This window comes from Rosa chinensis, chromosome 2 (genome assembly GCF_002994745.2).
Source record: "Rosa chinensis cultivar Old Blush chromosome 2, RchiOBHm-V2, whole genome shotgun sequence".
In the NCBI taxonomy this organism is placed as follows: Eukaryota; Viridiplantae; Streptophyta; class Magnoliopsida; order Rosales; family Rosaceae; genus Rosa; species Rosa chinensis.
In genome coordinates, this window is record NC_037089.1 from 45,597,582 (window position 1) to 45,613,420 (window position 15,839).

The 15,839-nt window shown below is 36.8% G+C and overlaps 1 long non-coding RNA gene across 1 annotated transcript; it reads left to right on the top strand.

Moving 5' to 3' along the window:
• LOC121051779 lies at positions 1-1,734 on the top strand. Its single transcript, XR_005806892.1, has 3 exons — positions 1-65; positions 945-1,159; positions 1,269-1,734. It is a non-coding gene; the product is annotated as an uncharacterized LOC121051779 (long non-coding RNA).
• The last annotated feature ends 14,105 nt before the right edge of the window (positions 1,735-15,839 follow it).

Sequence of the window (15,839 nt, forward strand, 5' to 3'; positions counted from 1 at the left end):
GTGAAGTCTTGCTTTAAAGATTCAAGATCAATGTCTCAAGCTCTTCATCATCCACTCCCTTCATGGTGTAATTCTATCTTTTTCCTTGTAATTTCTTTTGGTTTTCTTTGTTTAGATTTGTAGAACTATGAATTCTAGTTAACAAATAATGTTAAGGACAAAGTTTAAAGCCCGTTTATATGTTTTGAGATAAAGTTGTGATTTCTATATGTTGATTTTTATGTTGCTTATGTGGGTTTGTTTAATTAAATTTGCATGATAGAAAACTTTTGTATTTTAATCTTATGTGGTTGCAAACACTTAGGGTTTTGATATAATTGGTGCTAGGTTTAAGAACATGAAATCGACTTTTCGTTTTGTGTAAACTTGAATCAAAGTAGTAAAGGTTTTGTGCAAAGACCGAATTTAATTAAAGAGGATTGCAATTAGGTGGACTTTTCCATACTAAGTTGTACACTTGAGTTGATAGCCTTTCTCTATGTCTAATGCGTTGAACATGTCATGATTGACTAGCTTTCTAGGGCTTGATTGCATGTTTGATAGGATTAATCTAGGTGCTTTCGCTTAGGTTAATTAGCATTGAAAAGTAAAATATGGGAAATCATTTGCTTTCGAATGTTTCACATGATCAACTCCTCTCTCATGACATTTAAAATCAATTATAGGAATTGTAATTGGATTTCTTGCATATGGATGTGGTTTTGATCTTTGTTCCTTGCGTTCCACCCTTGTATATATGTTTTTTACGTTTTCTTTATTTTATTTATTTTAATTTTAATTTTAAGAATCCTAATCCCCCCTTATTTTTGTTCACTTGTATATATTTATTCTTTATTTTATTTTTGTAAATAATACTTTTCTTTATTTGTTTCACAATTACAAGTGTACCCTCAATCCCCGGATAGAACGATCCCTATTTGCTTATACTACTAACGATATTTCAGGGTTAAATTATGCGCTTGCTTTGAGCGCATCATCCGGCCACCGATCTCTGACGGACGACCACCCTCTGCTTCATCTCGATGTCGCCTTCGTCCCTGTGGTTCCAGATCGTACATGCAGCGACTGGGAACGGAGAAACGACGGCTGGAAGCTCCAAGACTTCTCCGGTGAGCTCTGCAATTTCCGGCGATTACGGCCACCGTTTGGGCCACCTGTGGTACAAAACCTTACCTCCTCGTCATTCTATACATGTTTCTGCAATTAGTTTTCAAATGGGATCGAGTTTTGATGGTTGTGGTTTCTGGGTGCTCTCGGTTCCGTGGCAGTTCATCAACGTCGGTGACTATTCCGGCCCTCCTGAGCGTGCTCTCTACACTAAAGACGATCAGGTCTTCAAGCTCTACGCGTCTGGGTAAGTGGTTTCTCCAATCTGGCCAAAGTTTCAAGCTTTGGCAGTCTGGGTTCAGTCGATCACCGCCGGAGTTGCTGTGCGTGACGACCGGTTTGAAACTCCTTGTGAGACTACTGTGTTGAGTTAGACTTGAATCTTGGAACTGAACCTCAGTTGTGTTCAATCTCAGAAATTAGGAGGTGGAACACAGACCGTAGCTGGTCGAATCAAAGCCCGAAGTTCATCTACGAGTTGTACTAGCAAAGGTGAACTCGGGTTCTGGACTAGATGCTTCTTGTTTTGCTTACGAGTGCAGAAAGTAGTTGTTTGATTGATTGGGTATTGTGTTGCATATTTGAAATTGTGGCTGTTGTCAATGTGAAATATTTAGAATTGGTTAAGTGGGTGTTAATAGTAGTTTTGGGCAAACCTTGAATGAAAATGGAAAAGGAGGTAAACTACGGTTCTGGGTGTCCTTAGCCGTTTTGGGGACACATTGTGTGAAGCTAGATTTATGTTGGGTGTCCATAGTAATTCGATGGAATTACTATGTGACGAGATCGTTAAATAAAGTTAAATCCATTCGTGGATGAAATTGGGAAATGAATATAACTTCCGTTGGTTTGAGTATATTGTAAATTGAAGTAAATGTTCGATATTTTAAGTTAATTATCGAACCTATTTAACATTGGTCAAATGTGGTCACTGGTCAATGTTGGTCAAACTAAGGAGGTCAGTCAAGCAGTGGCCAAAAAGGGTCAACTCCTGGTCAAACTAGGAAAGGTTGGTCAAACCTTGGTCCATGATGCGCTTTTGGGAAGCGCACAATTTAACCCTGAAATGTCGTTAGTAATATAAGTAAGTAGGGATCGTTCTATTCCGGGGATTGAGGGTACACATGTAATTGTGAAACAAATAAAGAGAAGTATTATTTACAAAAATAAAATAAAGAATAAAAATATATACAATTGTATAAACAAATAAAGAATTAAAATAATAAAGTATTATTTACAAAAATAAAATAAAGAATAAATATATACAAGTAAACACAAATAAGGGGGGATTAGGATTCTTAAAATTAAAATTAAAATAAATAAAATAAAGAAAACGTAAAAACATATATACAAGGGTGGAACGCAAGGAACAAAGATCAAAATCAATTCCATGTAATCAAATTCGATTCAAACCCTATAATTGTTCTTCCAAGTCATGAGAGAGGAGTTGATCATGTGAATCATTCGAAAGCAAATGAATTCCCATTTGTTACTTTTCAATGCTAATTAACCTAAGCGAAAGCACCTAGATTAATCCTATTAAACATGCAATCAAACCCTAGAAAGCTAGTCAATCATGTCATGTTTAACGCATTACACATAGAGAAAGGCTATCAACTCAAGTGTACAACTTAGTATGAATAAGTTCACCTAATTGCAATCCTCTTCAATTAAATTCGATTCTTGTCCAGAACCTTTACTACTTTTGATTCAAGTTACACAAAACGAAAAGTCGATTTCATGTTCTTAAACCTAGCACCAATTACATGCAAATCCTATAAGTGTCGACCCAAATAAGATAAACATATAAAAGTTTTCTGTAAAGCAAATTTAATCGAACAAACTCACATAAGCAACTTAGAATCACAATTATAGAATTCGAAAACTTTATTTAAACATAGAAATTGGGCTTAAACTTTGCCCTAAACGTTAGGTTAACTAGAAACAAGTTCATACGAAATCAAACAAGGAAACCAAAAAGGTTACAAGGAAAAGGAACGAATTACACCGTGAGTGGAGATGGAGATGGAGAGCTAGATGGTTGGATCTTGAATCTTGGAAGCAAGCCTTCAAGGTGGATGATGGAGGATATGATCTTCACGGCTCCTTCTTCTTCTTCCTCTCCTTGCTTGAAAATGCAGAAACTTAAAACTAGAGAATGGAGAGAAAAAATGAAAAGGAAATGGAGAGACAAAGAAGATGAGATGGATGAAGGAATTTGTGCCTAAGGAAAATGGAGAGGAAATGGTGAGACAAAGAAGATGAGATGGATGAAGGAATTTGTGGGAAAATGGAAAGGAAATGGAGAGACAAAGAAGATGAGATGGATGAAGGAATTGGTGACTAAGGAAAATGGAGAGGAAATGGTGAGACAAGAAGATGAAATGGATGAAAGAATTGGTATTTTGAGAGTGAGAGGAGAAGTGTATTTATAGCTCAAAAAATGATGAATGGAGGGTGGAGATGAACATAAATGAAGGGCTAGATATGTTAGACAAATTTGTAAAAAATATCTTCCCACTTGTTTATCACTTGTTCAACTTGAATTGATTTTCCTCCTCAAGATTTTCCACTTGGTTGCAACTTTGATTTTCCTCCTCAAGATTTTCCACTTGCTTGCAACTTTGATTTTCCTCCTCAAGATTTTCCACTTGGTTGCAACTTTGATTTTCCTCCTCAAGATTTTCCACTTAGTTGCAACTTTGATTTTCCTCCTCAAGATTTTCCACTTGGTTGCAACTTTGATTTTCCTCCTCAAGATTTTCCACTTTGGTTGCAACTTTGATTTTCCTCCTCAAGATTTTCCACTTGCTTGGAGGTCCTAAAAATAGAAACTAATAAGAAAAATAGAAACTTTCCTAAAATGAAAAATGGCAACTTACTAAAAATGATAAATAGAAACTACAAAAATATAAACTTTCTACAAATAGGAACTTTCCCAATCAAAGAATGAAAACTTTCCTAAACAGGATTTTAATAAGGAAATAACGTAAGAAATGTAGGGAAATGCAGTTAAAACGTCGCATTAAAATGCTCCTATCAAATTCCCCCACACTTAGCTTTTGCTAGTCCCTTAGCAAAATCACACTAAGACACACACTAACACTCAACGAAAATTAAAGACTCTACAAAAACAATGACTCTATTGCCCTTCAACTTTTTGTCTCAGAAATCTCCTACTTTCACAACATCAAGATTAGCACTCAACCAAGAATCAATATGTAGATATTCAAGAGTTAATTAAAACATATAATCCACACATACACAAGTAGGACTTGGTTGTGACAATGGTGATGGTTTCTGTTAAGCATGCTTCGAACAAGTATGATTCATATCCTCACAAGGTATATCCACTCTTTCTTCTCTCAGAATTCAAGACAATGCTTAAAAGCTTATAATCACTCAATTATATGTGAGAGAAAATATTTTGAGGCAATCAAATAGCTCACATATATAAGAAACGAAAAGCACTTTGTGAATATAATTTTTTTTTTGAAAAGATCTCATGAAGGATATCAACTACTTGCACGGATGGACCCAAGCCATAGGTTCAACTCTTGTAACTCATCTCCACAAATCAAAGGCTGTCCCATCTTAAGGATCAAGAAGGTCTTATTTAGGGTTGTAATGGGGCCAAGGCTCAAGGTTTTAAGAAATGAAGGGTAAGGATTTATCAAAGTGTCCTAAAAACCTAGCAGAGCACATGTAGATGTAGAGACCTCAAGAAATCCACCAAGATATATCAAAACGTCACATCCCATAGAGGTTTTATGAAAGGGCCAAATGTCTTCATGTTAGGCCCAATCTTCACTCTAAACTTCCCTCGAACTAGTGAATTGGACAAAGACGAAATTTTCCAATAGTGGGTCTTCAATTCAAAACAAACTCCAAACTCACCAAGTATGGAGGACTAAAATCCATATACATTTTTTTCTTTTCTTTCTTTTAATTTTCTAGCCGTACACATTTTTTTTTTCTTTTTCATTTCTTTTTCACGGCTTTCACATATTTTTTTCTTTATGGACAAGTCTACCCCCACACTTGAACTTTCACCTCTTCTCAATTTTCTTTCTCAATGCCAAATCCTCAAGTAAAGTCCCAAAATATAGCTCCGCTAAGTTTTTAGAACAAAGGGTATGAGTGTAGCTATACTAAGGTTCAGGGTTAAGGATTTAAGGGTGATGAAAGAAAAGGCTTAATGTAAGCTCAAAGGGGTTTATCTAAGGGAGTCCCACGACGGGCACAAATAGGGACACATGCTTATTTGGCAATGGTGGTAATTCCTAGGTTGCCTCTATCCTTTCCAGAATCAGGGCCATGTATTGATATAACGTTTCAACAAGCACAAGAGTGAATTCTAGCATTCTCTAGTCCATCAAACTTAATCTATGGCAAGTAGTCAATCAAGAGGAAAGAATAATGAGATCATCAAAACATCGCCAAGAAATTAAGAATATATTTTTCAATTATCACTCCAAGAAAAAAGGACATGGCTCAAATATCTCACATGGGCTTTTATAAATCAAAACTCATCCTAACATGCTCATATTCTGTACCAAGGTTACGAAATCCATATCCACTACACATGCATGCATTTTTTCATATATCTCAATTAACCAAAGAATACCATTTTAAAAATCATCTCAATTTTGTGATCCTCTTTTAATCATGATTTCAGAGATATAGAATCATCATAGACAGTTGAAAGGGCATTCTAAGACTCAAAAACAAAAACAAAAGTAACCAAAATTTTTTAAAATTTTTGAACAATTTAATTTAATTTCAACACTTAGGTACGGGAACAGGGAGTCTCGATGTGCAATGGGACTGAAACAGCTACCCTTTTTCAAGACTATGTTTAATCCAATATACCTTAGTGTATCACAACATCAATTAAAAACACAAAAAACACAATCCAACATCAACTATTTTTCATTTTTTTTTTTATATACTAACTACTAAAAACACAATAAAACAATAACCCTTCCCCCATACTTAATTCATGCATTGTCCTCAATGTATAAACAAATATAAATCATGCAAAGCATAAATCGAGCATAGAAGAGAAAATGAACACAACGAAACCTAAAACAACTTAAAATTTAAGAAAATAAAATAGAAGGAAGAGTTCAAGAAAGCAAATCTGCGTTTGATGTCTCCTCCACAGCTACAGTTGAAATGGGTTGCCTCCCATGCAGCGCTTAATGTTTAAAGTCTTTCAGCCTAGACTTGTACCTCCATTTACTCCTTTGGAGGAGCAGTATGCTGGCGAGTGGCAGCCCTTTTGCTGGTTTCAGCCTCCTGAGGAGGGTTCTCATGTTGTGATGCAGTAGTGTCCTTGCGAGGAAACCCAGGAGGATAACTCTGCAAGTTATTGACTTCCTGAGCAAGCTTGTTTATTGCAGTGTGACAGCGGATCAAAGAGCAGTTCATCTCAGAGATGTAATCGATCATGCAATTGACTCTCCAATCTGTCACCATAATACCATCGCGGAGAGAGGAACGCAAATCATCAATCGAATCCGACAAGCTTTCCAGGGTGGCCATAGGCCGAGGAGCACGAGTAGCTGGTGAGGAAGAAGACTCTCCGGGATGCAGTCTGGGAGAGCGACGAGGCAGAGGAGGGGGACTGCGGGTACGCTCACGGATAGGACGATGGTCCCATGGACGAGTAAGCCCAGCTCTAGTGGCCGCTTGACGACCTTCTTCTTCCAAAGAGAGAACACGGCGTTGATTGACGCCCCTGCGAGGGGTTACCTTGGTTCGAGCCATGAGGAAGTAGAAGGAATTTGAAACTGCACGCTTAGACAAACCTTAGTAAAATCTGGAGGAGACAAAAAAGGATGTATATGTAAAGCACAAAATAGGGTAGAAATCTCAACAGGCACACGGTTTTACAAAGCTTCTCCGGGAAGGAGAAGAGTTATGATAGTTCACGGCCCAAGAAACTCCCCCACGTGTAAATATTCCTTTCTTTTCCTGGATTTATGGCATGCTTTCGGCTATAGCTTGTCTGTCACGGATCCTCGAGATTCGTTTGATTCCCCCACGCGTCCTTTCTTTTCCTTGATTTACGGCAATTAGGTCTGCTTTCGGCTGTAGCTTGTCTGTCACAGCTCCTCGAGATTCGTTTGGTTCCCCTACGTGTCTTCCACGCACCAACAGCTTTTCAGTGTTTTCGGGTGACTTTAATCCAACGCGTAGATTTAATCTCAGAGATCGTCCATCCAACGGTGGAGATCCGCTCACTCGTTCTATAAATAGGTGCATTCTGAGGGAGCGACTATTCACTCCAAAAGAAAATTCTTCCGAGTTCCAGCCTTTCTCTCTCAACCCTTCAGCCTTTCTTTCGAAACTCAAATCCTTTCTTCATCAACATGGAACCACGAACTCTGCAACTAATGGAGCAACAGACCCAGCAACAAATCGAGGATGGAGGAAACAACCAAGCAGCCGGGACTAATAACCGGTGGGCTCCCACACCGCCTCAACTAAGAATCCTCAAGGGCCTTTACTATGATAAGGGTTTTAAGTACCCAACTCCAGAGCAGATTCAAGAGATCTGCCTTCATCTGAAACAGTATGGGCAGATCGAGGACAAAAACGTCTTCTTTTGGTTCCAGAACCTCAAGGCTCGTGAGAGGCAGAAGTTGAAGGAATTTCGGAACGTTCCGGTTGGTGGATCTCTCGATCTCAATTTTGGTTCCACTGGTTCTACTAGTAATGATAGATCCACTGACAGATCCATTGATCTAAACTTTGGGTCACGTGTCGGCTATGGTGCTGATGGATCGATCATGGAACAACGAGGAGAATATCACCAGGAGATTGAAACCCTTCCACTATTCCCCATGCATGGTGAGGACATCTTTAGCAACATGAAGACTACTTCCGAGGGAGGTAGCGGCTATGGCGGTGACTCTCGCATTTCCCTTGAGCTCAGTCTCAACTCCTACAGAGATGCAGACATGGCTTAGTATTATTATTATTATTATTATATATTTTTTTTTTTAAATTTTTTTTTTTTTTTTTTTTTTGTAAATAGCTGAATTTAATAAGACTGAATGAATGCAAATTTTTTTTTTTAATATTTTTTTTTATTTTTTTATTTTTTTATATAAAGGACTCAAAAAATAAAAGACAAATATAAATATATATTGGACTCAAAATGAAAGACAAAAATATAAATCTCTTCCCCCACACTTAAATATTGCATTATCTTCAATGTAATCAATTAAAAGCATGCAATGAAATAAGTAAGCATAGATAGAAGACATTTACGAAAACAAATCCTAAAATAAAAACAATAGAGAAAAATTGAAAAATAAAAAGAAATAGGGAAAGAGAAAGCAAATCTGATTATATTCTGAATTGGGTTGCCTCCCAAGTAGCGCTTGTATTTTACGTCTTGCAGCCAGACGGTAACTACATTAAATAAAGTTAGTAACTATAATTAACAAAGAAATACAAAATAAAAACAAGTATAACTATTAATTACAAACTACAAGTATAATTAACAAGTATATTGTACATAAGACACAAGTTAAGTACTCAAGTGAGTATAAAACGTGAAAAGTATTTTTACAAGTTTAAAGTGTGAAACAACAAAATAATTTACACGTATAGAGTATTCACAAGTATTTCTTTTATTATAAACATTATTGATATCGAATCAAATTCCAAGCGGTAAATCAAGTGGACGTGCGGCCCAAGTATAGTCGCCTAGACACAAACTCCCTTTCAAATCGTTTGGGCAACCTTACTGAAATGGCCAGGTGGGGGAGGACGAACACGAGAGGAAAAATCCATTTTGGCATGAGCTACTCCCACATAGTGGTTTAGGCCCATTTGCAAGCACTTCTGGATTCAAAAACCCGTCATGAACGTTGTCCCCTTCCTAGACACCATTCCACATAGGCTATACTTACTAAGATGAAAAAGTTCATAAGTGTGAAGACAGTTCAACAAGTGTTAATAAAGGCCGCCCTCAACCTTAAGGGACCTGAGCTAGGTACCAATAAGGGGTTTAGGCCAATATTAACAAAAGAGACTTCACCTATTCCTCTCAATTTACAACCTACAATTAAAATTCGTGTTCAATAATATAAATAACATCCTAGTTAATTTAAACTAAGTTTCAAACAATTTTTAAACAACAAATATATACAATAAATGACACAATTTAGCAAGTGATTTTTCAATCCCCGGCAACGGCGCCAAAAATTGATGCGCCTTTGGGAAGCGCACAATTTAACCCTGAAATATCGTTAGTAGTATAAGCAAGTAGGGATCGTTCTATTCCGGGGATTGAGGGTACACATGTAATTGTGAAACAAATAAAGAGAAGTATTATTTACAAAAATAAAATAAAGAATAAAAATATATACAATTGTATAAACAAATAAAGAATTAAAATAATAAAGTATTATTTACAAAAATAAAATAAAGAATAAATATATACAAGTAAACACAAATAAGGGGGGGGATTATGATTCTTAAAATTAAAATTAAAATAAATAAAATAAAGAAAACGTAAAAACATATATACAAGGGTGGAACGCAAGGAACAAAGATCAAAATCAATTCCATGTAATCAAATTCGATTCAAACCCTATAATTGTTCTTCCAAGTCATGAGAGAGGAGTTGATCATGTGAATCATTCGAAAGCAAATGAATTCCCATTTGTTACTTTTCAATGCTAATTAACCTAAGCGAAAGCACCTAGATTAATCCTATTAAACATGCAATCAAACCCTAGAAAGCTAGTCAATCATGTCATGTTTAACGCATTACACATAGAGAAAGGCTATCAACTCAAGTGTACAACTTAGTATGAATAAGTTCACCTAATTGCAATCCTCTTCAATTAAATTCGATTCTTGTCCAGAACCTTTACTACTTTTGATTCAAGTTACACAAAACGAAAAGTCGATTTCATGTTCTTAAACCTAGCACCAATTACATGCAAATCCTATAAGTGTCGACCCAAATAAGATAAACATATAAAAGTTTTCTGTAAAGCAAATTTAATCGAACAAACTCACATAAGCAACTTAGAATCACAATTATAGAATTCGAAAACTTTATTTAAACATAGAAATTGGGCTTAAACTTTGCCCTAAACGTTAGGTTAACTAGAAACAAGTTCATACGAAATCAAACAAGGAAACCAAAAAGGTTACAAGGAAAAGGAACGAATTACACCGTGAGTGAAGATGGAGATGGAGAGCTAGATGGTTGGATCTTGAATCTTGGAAGCAAGCCTTCAAGGTGGATGATGGAGGATATGATCTTCACGGCTCCTTCTTCTTCTTCCTCTCCTTGCTTGAAAATGCAGAAACTTAAAACTAGAGAATGGAGAGAAAAAATGAAAAGGAAATGGAGAGACAAAGAAGATGAGATGGATGAAGGAATTTGTGCCTAAGGAAAATGGAGAGGAAATGGTGAGACAAAGAAGATGAGATGGATGAAGGAATTTGTGGGAAAATGGAAAGGAAATGGAGAGACAAAGAAGATGAGATGGATGAAGGAATTGGTGACTAAGGAAAATGGAGAGGAAATGGTGAGACAAGAAGATGAAATGGATGAAGGAATTGGTATTTTGAGAGTGAGAGGAGAAGTGTATTTATAGCTCAAAAAATGATGAATGGAGGGTGGAGATGAACATAAATGAAGGGCTAGATATGTTAGACAAATTTGTAAAAAATATCTTCCCACTTGTTTATCACTTGTTCAACTTGAATTGATTTTCCTCCTCAAGATTTTCCACTTGGTTGCAACTTTGATTTTCCTCCTCAAGATTTTCCACTTGCTTGCAACTTTGATTTTCCTCCTCAAGATTTTCCACTTGGTTGCAACTTTGATTTTCCTCCTCAAGATTTTCCACTTAGTTGCAACTTTGATTTTCCTCCTCAAGATTTTCCACTTGGTTGCAACTTTGATTTTCCTCCTCAAGATTTTCCACTTTGGTTGCAACTTTGATTTTCCTCCTCAAGATTTTCCACTTGCTTGGAGGTCCTAAAAATAGAAACTAATAAGAAAAATAGAAACTTTCCTAAAATGAAAAATGGCAACTTACTAAAATGATAAATAGAAACTACAAAAATATAAACTTTCTACAAATAGGAACTTTCCCAATCAAAGAATGGAAACTTTCCTAAACAGGATTTTAATAAGGAAATAACGTAAGAAATGTAGGGAAATGCAGTTAAAACATCGCATTAAAATGCTCCTATCAGTCCACTCCTGGCCCAACCAGGAACAGTTGGTTTAGACTATTTGTTAATCGTCGAGTTTTCGTAAAATTGTTCAATGGATTATTAACTATCGAAATGTCGGAATCTAGGACTCCAGTTGCCCGAAGAACAGAAGGTTCGCAACTCTCAGAGTACGTGAGATAAAGCATCGGAATCCAGGTAGGGATTCAGGATTCTCCTCGGTTAGTGATTTTCTTATATTGTTATTAAATGATGCATGTTAGTTGGTATGGTTTGGTTATGTTCAAATGCAATGCATACTAACCAAACCATGTGAGAAATGTGATGGCTTGAGACTGAAGGGTGGCTCTGACTTCCTTGGGTTCGATCCCCAAAACCTCCGGAGGGTTAGTTACACCGGTCGGACGGTGAGCGATCGCAATGACGACCCGATACGTGTGTGTAGCTAGGTAGCAGACGCTCTCGCTACGCTTACATGGTGATAAATTTAAATTGAGATAAGGTCGTGTAATGGGTCTATGGGACCGGCCATCAGGTAAAACTTGGATTGGGCGCCTTATTTATCTAAGCATCATGCATCAGTTTTCAAGTTGAAAAACATTAAAGTTTGTCGTTCACTTTAAATACTTGGTTTAAGCCTATTTTCGTACTGGAGCTCCAAAATCTATTTATTGGTTTCAAGCCTAGTCGAGTTGGAGTTCCTATTGAGCAGCGAGGACGAAAGCTCACCCCTACAACAGTATGAATGCAGGTACTGTGCACTGGTGACTGGACAATAGCGGACGGAGCTGGTTGTGCAGAACAAGTTCGGTAAACCCTTGTCTGGAGTTTGTGCTAAATCTTATTTCTCAAACTTCGTGTTTCAGAGCTTGTTGTTATCTAGCCTCGTGTTAAACTCAGTTGGATTCTCTTCCATTGGAATCCATACCCCGTGTGAGCCTTATCCAAGTTCTAGACAAACGAAGTAGTTGTTAGCGATTCAAGTTTTCACCTTAAAACTGTTTGTAGCTTCCGCTGTGTTTCTACGAAAAGTTTTCAAACAAAATGCCTAGCGGTTCTCTAGAATGTAAATCGAGGGTTCGGTTTATGTTTTAGAGGCTCGCGGCATTGTGACGTGCTTAAGCTAGTGTGGTGCAGCTTGGGGCGTTACATTAGTGATCGTTAAGACATCCAAAACTGCAATTTACACTAACGAACCGAATCTGTTGAACCGGAACTATTCGTGTACATTGTTGTAATTTGCAGTTTTGGATGCCTTAACGATCACCAAATTGGCTGAAATTTTGCAAAGGTGATCTATACATTATGACCTAAAAACTGAACGGTTAAGATCAAAATATGTGATCGGAAAGTGAGTGAAAACCAAAAATCTGTACCATCCGCACCGTAGCCGGACTGTATTATATGAGCATGTGATTGCAGATTAGTATATATATACACTAGTCTCAAATCACATTTGTTATGCTTGTGTACTAAATTTTTTTGTTTTTTGTTTTTTTAAAAGGTGGGTAGTTATTGCAGAAGAAGTAGATTCACTGGTAGTTATTGCAGGGAGAAAAAAGTATGAGAGAAAAGTTGGGGTTGTGGTATCATTTCTTTTTAATCTTCTTAATAAAAATCTATTTTATAATTGTCTTATTTATCCTTCTAATTTAATTTATTCTCAAAGTTTTTTAATCTTTTAGGGTTAAATCTATCCAAATTTTCAATTTTGGCTAACAAACCTCTTCTCTTGATAATAATATATATATATTATAATTGTCTTATTTATCCTTCTGATTTAATTTATTCTCAACATTTTTTTATCTTTCAGGGTTAAATCTATCAAAATTTTCAATTTTGGCTAACAAAAACTCTTCTTTTGATAATAGTACACACACACACACACAATACATGGCCCTTCTATGAGGGATCCATTTTTTTTTGTCTTTTTTAGGGATATGACATTAGACCAACTTTTCGATCATATTTTAGCATCTTAACCGTTCAGTTTTTAGTTTCTAATGTGTAAATCACTTCTACAAATTTTCAACGAAATTGATTATTGTTAAGGCATTCAAAATGGGACTTAAGATTATAAGTATGAACGGTTCAACTTTGACAGATTTAGTTCGTTCATTGATTTATTCTAGTTTGATACCTTAACGATCACCGATTTGGCTAAAAAGAAATGATCTACATGTTATGACCTAAAAATTGAACGGTTGAGATGCCGAAATGTGATCGAATAGTTTGTCTAATGCTCTATCCCTATAAAATACCAAAAAAAGGATCCCTTAGTAGACATGTAAATTGATCGGATTTGGTTTAGATCGACCTAAATCCAAATCCGTTTACTTAAAAAAAAAAATTGATCCAAACCCGCTCCGTTAACCCGGCGGATCGTTGATAACTTGATCCAAATCGGTATCTGTCGGATTAACGGATGTCCGATCCGCTAATCCGACCCATTATAATTTCAAATATTTTAAATTTTTAAATAGTAATATTAAATTTATATCATGATACCTCATATAAATATTAATAAAATATTAAAACAATATGAAAAGTATCACCAAAAGTAGAATTACATTATCAAAATTCTTAATGCTTCTTGGAATCTTGGGTGAAAGACTGTCTCTTAGATTTCTGCAAAAAAATTGTATTAGAAATTCTTCATATTTTATATTTTATATTTATAAAAAATAATATTTTATTATTACAAAACGGGTCGGATCAGATCGACCTAGATCCGTATTTGATCCGTTAAATAAACGGGTTAACGGATTCGGATCATTAACGGATTAACGGATCTAAACTTTCGATCCAAACTCGTCCAATAGTCACGGATCTGGAGCAGATCCGGATCAAAATCCGATCCATTTACAGGTCTATCCCTTAGTGGAAGGGCCTTCATAAATATATATATATATATATATATATATATATATATATATATATCTCTCTCTCTCTCTCTCTAAAGCGGACGTCCGCAACCCAGAAAAAGTGCGGACATCGCTCCTCCGGCCTCGATCGGGCAACGACGGCAGCGTTTCTGTTGCCGGACAGAACCAGGCCACGTCGTGGATCAGTTCAGAAGCGGCTGGACTCGTCGGCGAAGGGTTTGAAGTCGAGCTCGATGGGCTTCCATGGTTTTCGGCGAGCTCGCTGCACACCCCTGAGTTTCCAATCACCTCCGCCTCCGCCTCTTGATCGAGGCCGTCTGGGATGTCCAGAGGGTGCGTCTGGCACCTGCAGCGTAGCGATCGCCGCCTTCCCGAAACCGAAGGAGGGGCGTTCGCACTTTTTCTGGGTTGCGGACATCCGCTCTCAAACGGCTGCGTGTGTGTATGTATGTATGTGTATATATATATATATATATATATATATATATATAACAAAATATTTGCAGATTTCTTGACGCAATTAGTAGCATCTTTTCTTCTTCTTTTTCTTCAAACTGCAAAGTCATTATTCCAGCATCTCTTACTCTCTCCCAAATCTTGAAATCAAGCAAATTTTCTCTTTAAATTTGAGGTTTCAATAATTGTTCACTCATTCAATTCATTCTCATCATTTATCATCATCCAATGTTTTTCTCTCTATGTTTGGGCATCAAGAAAAAAAAAATTCGCCCAAGGTATCAAAAAGTTGAGGACCAGCTCTGCGATCAATTGAAACGGTGGTGCTATGTAGTGGAGTTCTACACGGTGTTCTTTGGCACTTTGATAACACCGTAGCTGTGGAATTGTGGTGGGCGAAATAAGATGGACTTTCGAACTCGACCCTGGTGGAGTTTTAATACCGTTGGAGTGTAAGGACTGTCCTTATAGTGAATAGTTTAGTGTGGTACCTATGTAAATGGTGGTTCGAGTGTGGATAGAGATGCAATGTCTAGCACTCTAGTGTGATTTGGAAAGTCTGTAGATTAAATTAGTTCCCCCTTCATGGAGGTAGATCGGTCTCTTTTATGTGAGAAAAAGGTATCGAAGCTTGTGTTATTAGATGCATAAGACTGGAACACCCCTCTAAATGGTTGTTCGGGCGCGACGGGTATGGCAGGGGCAAGGCTTGGAAGGTATAGGAACAACGACTTCACCTATCAAGAAACCTAAGCACGAACTACGACGACAGTCGTCGGTGGTGGTCTCTAGGGTTTTGGCCCCTGTACCGTCAATTTTTCCGAGGCTCTCCACAGTACATAGCACCTTCCATGAGGTTCTCCATGTTATATTGCACATTCCATTAAAACAATTAATCAAAAACTTTTAGTCTCAATCAATCTCTGTGATTCGATAACCTTAAATATTCATATTTCTCATATTTTAATAGTATGTAAGCTTGTATTTAAGTAAAAAATCACTATCAAGTCAAGATGCTTAATACTGACACATCAAAAATCATACTGTATTTATCTATCTAATTGCCAACTTCTCGTTTTGTGAATGTTTATTCCCCTGTTTACCATTCACATGAAACATTATAATCTATATATATCCAATTGATTTGAAGTCTAGAGGCCAGACATTAGTAAA